This window comes from Parus major, chromosome 2 (assembly GCF_001522545.3).
Source record: "Parus major isolate Abel chromosome 2, Parus_major1.1, whole genome shotgun sequence".
In the NCBI taxonomy this organism is placed as follows: Eukaryota; Metazoa; Chordata; class Aves; order Passeriformes; family Paridae; genus Parus; species Parus major.
In genome coordinates this window covers 85,804,165-85,807,872 of record NC_031769.1, presented here as the reverse complement: position 1 = coordinate 85,807,872, position 3,708 = coordinate 85,804,165, and the positions used below count along the sequence as shown (strand labels likewise).

The 3,708-nt window shown below is 36.2% G+C and overlaps 1 long non-coding RNA gene across 2 annotated transcripts in view; it reads left to right on the top strand.

Moving 5' to 3' along the window:
- Positions 1 to 1,730, top strand: part of LOC107200995 — a 14,472-nt gene extending 12,742 nt beyond the window's left edge. For both annotated transcript variants that reach the window (XR_004496026.1, XR_004496025.1), the window contains exon 5: positions 626 to 1,730. This is a non-coding gene — a long non-coding RNA (uncharacterized LOC107200995). The remainder of the gene's footprint in view (positions 1 to 625) is intronic.
- Positions 1,731 to 3,708: the final 1,978 nt, after the last annotated feature.

Sequence of the window (3,708 nt, the reverse complement as noted above, 5' to 3'; positions counted from 1 at the left end):
CCACTGAAGTCATGCAAAGTGATCTCCTTTAACACAAATTAGATATTTCATCACTGTAGCTCACACAAGTACCCTGTTCTGTTCTTACTTTGGATTGAAGAACAACCATATGTCACTCTGGGTCACCTGTTACATCCATCCTCTAGAAAGTATTCAGCATGATTTGTGCTTGCATAACATTGCAGCTTCTACTTCTTTTAACAGCAGAGAGAGAAGAGAATTAATACCATCAGTCCATAGTAAACCCCAGAGAAACTCTGTCAATGTTTTATATTACTTCCATTTTGAAGTGGTATTTTTAAGTGAATGCAGGAGTGTTTTTTGGTGTTGATTTAAACACATTAAGGAATGTATCTGCTGTTTCTTCCATTTAATGCCTATTAGAGAACAAGTTTTTTTCTATACATTTCTTATTTGATTTAGTTTTCTGCTGTGATATCTAATGCCTTAACTTCTCCAGAAGCAGTGACACCGTCAGGATTTTCATGTTCTGGTTTTGGATGGTGGCTAATATGTATGGCTGGACTTAAAACACTGAAGAAAGCCAGTCAGGGTTTCCAAAGAGCTAGTGATATATCAGGTATTTTTCCTCTCTTTGAAGAATGGTCTTTCCTTTGATTTCTAGGACTAAATCATGATTGTGCCCAAGGGAAATTGAAGTATATAAATTGCATATCCTGTGAGTATGATCGGGGGAACATTTTATTTCAGATAAGGAATTTCTTTCTTTCTTTTCCACTCTTTTTATAATTGTTATACATAAAATATAATTTTATCTATATCTTTAAAATATATATTACTTACTTAAAATTGCCCCTTATTATCTTTCCTGTTGTGTGATGGTCCTATTCCCTCCAGGCTCCTGTAGGCACTATGTACTGTCACTGTGGCTTCCATGTCTTCCAGTAAAGACTGGCATCTTTGGACAGCTGGGATAACGTTGCAGCAAAAAATTCTTCCTTCATATCCAAACACATGCATGAGCATGCTTCATGTTTGGGCATGCTGCCACCACCATGCATGTACACAGCTCTCATCTTGGGGAGTGCTACTTGCCTGAGAAATATTGGAGTAGCATGAGATGGAGTGCAGAGCAGTACAGATTTAGTGAGGATGGGAAAGGTGTCCTAGGCTGAGAATGGCCTCAGCTCATTATTCCTTTTTTCAGACATTACATTTGTGGATTATTAAGGCATTCTATTAGAATGTTAAGGATTTAAACTTAGCCTTTCTGATGGCTTTAAAAACTGCACTTCTAGGAAACTTTGTCTCTCTGACTTTTCAGTTTGGAGCTCAAACTCCAATCTTAAATGTGTTGTTGTTTGAATATTCTAAAATTTTGAGGTCTTTCTGTACTATAGCACCTTGTTACCTTGTTGCTGTAGGAACACGTTATAGAGACATTTTATATAGTAACTAGAAATAAATCTTTCCTTTTTTTTTTTTTTTCTTTTTTTATTAGTTGCAATACCACCTACAAATTTAGATTACCAAAGAGGAAAGACAAATTTAAATTAGCAAAGGAGAAAAGAAATTGCTAGGCCATCATATTAGTGGAATCTATAATTTTTATTTCTTTTTTTAGCCAGGAGGCTTACATTTTTTAGGTGTTTGCTAATGCAAGATGGTCCATCAAAGGACCAGCATCTCAGTAATAAACTGTTAAACCTAAATTGAATGGCATGTACTTTCTATTTCATATTCAGTTAAGTTTGAGATCATCAGAAACTTTTCTAGAAAACCCTCCAGGCAGCTGACTAAATTAAAGAGGGGAATTACTCACAGGCTTAGAAGACAAGTAGGGACATCAGCAATGAAGGGTAAGTGTAAAGCTATCTCTCTCTGCATAATAATTTTATTGCCTGGCTTGATGTATCATAATGTTTGAGATATATTACCCAAAGTAAGTAATACAGTGCACCATTAAACACATTATGTTGTAAATAATTAAGACGCGCAACATTAAAACTTTTGGGTAGAATGTAATTACTGTATTCCATGAAAAATCAATGGCTACTCAAGCAATATAAGTAAACATTAAAAACAGTGTTTCACAGACACACAGAGTTGGCAATTGCTTTATGAATATATTTTAGAGGCTGTTTTTTGCTTTTGTCTGATGAGATGGAGTGGTTCACATGCAGAAATTATTTGTCAGAAATTTTCTGCCTTGAAATTTTGCTCTTTGTTTGAGTAATTAATGATTCTTCCTTTGTCAGTCAACAGCAGCAGAATGCAGAGGTCTGTGCCTAAGTCAAATGTACAGTGTTTGACAGGATTGAGTGCTTTTGGGTGCTTGACAGGACTGAGCATCTCTCACAGTTTGTACCCCACTGCATCCTACAGCTCTCTTGCTAGTTTAAAACATAAGGCAGGCTTATTTCTGCACTCAAAAGGTAAACATACCATGCATTTACACTGGTGGTAATATGTGAGCACAGGTGAGGAATGAATCCCTTATGAATTTTATTCTGCTCTGAAGAACTGGGAGCTTTAAGAAATTAAATCTGCAGAAAGCTGTCAAGATCATTCAGTTGAACCAAACAAGGTGATGGGGTTGAAATATGAATTTATCATCTAGTTCTACCCAAATCTTCAGGCAGAATTATGCTCGAAATTTGTATGACTGCATTACATATTAGGCGCTGTCTAGAAGCATTTGTAAAAGGCACCTCACATGTATATATAAAACAACAAATATGCCAAAGATGAAATTCTTTCTTTCCAATTTCTTTTGATGTGAAAACTATTTCAATTGTAGTTTATACAGTGAACCTCTTAGCTGTGTCTTTCAAAGGCTTTTAAAACAGAAAATGCAATGAGAGCCAATGCTGACCTACACATCAACTTAGCTTTTGGTTTCAAGCACTTGTTGAGTCCCAGGAAAGTGATCAGAGGAAGAAGATGATCTTGCAGGAAGCTTACCCATGAAGACTGTGATGTTTCCATTTTGAAGGAAGTTGTGGGGATGAAGCTTACAAGCTTGTGGCTGAGGATGAAGAATTCCTTTAGAGTACCATAGTCTTGGAATAGCCCACCAATACACTGAGAAAGTGAAGAATTATATATGCAATGCTCCATGGCATTCAAGAGAGTTATTCTAGATCCCACGCAAACGCAAAATGAGAACGAGCCCCTTTACATCTTGCTGCAGGATATCTTCTCTTCAAAGCTTCCTTACAAAATTGCATTACCTGGGCAGCACATCAGTGCTTGGACAACAGAGATCTTCAAGACACACTGGAAGCTTTTCATATCTGCTGGCCATCAAATTCAGTTGTTTTGCTTTGTTTTTTATTGTGTTTTTTTTTTTTTTCCCTGAGCATCACTGTTTGGAGATTTACACTACGGTCTCTAATAATGGCAACAGGTGTTGTAGAGATTAATCAGATGAAAGATACATTTAATGATCATTCTTATGTTCAATTCCATGAAAATTAATAACTCTAATAAGCACCTGGCAGGCATCTTTCAGCATTTGGGTAATATGCCAGAAGTACAATGTTCTGGTAGAGAAGAATTTATTCTAGCCCAAGTGATGATTTTTTCTTTTTTTACTCTGTGAAAGAAATAACTGTTGCTCTGCTATTTATCATTTAGAAGTCTCTGTAAAAAAGATTTTAAATGCAGTTTTACATAAGTTCTTCTGCAGCCTCTCCCCAATAATTTGAGTACCTGGCAGTTGTCCATTAAAAGGATGCATCTCAG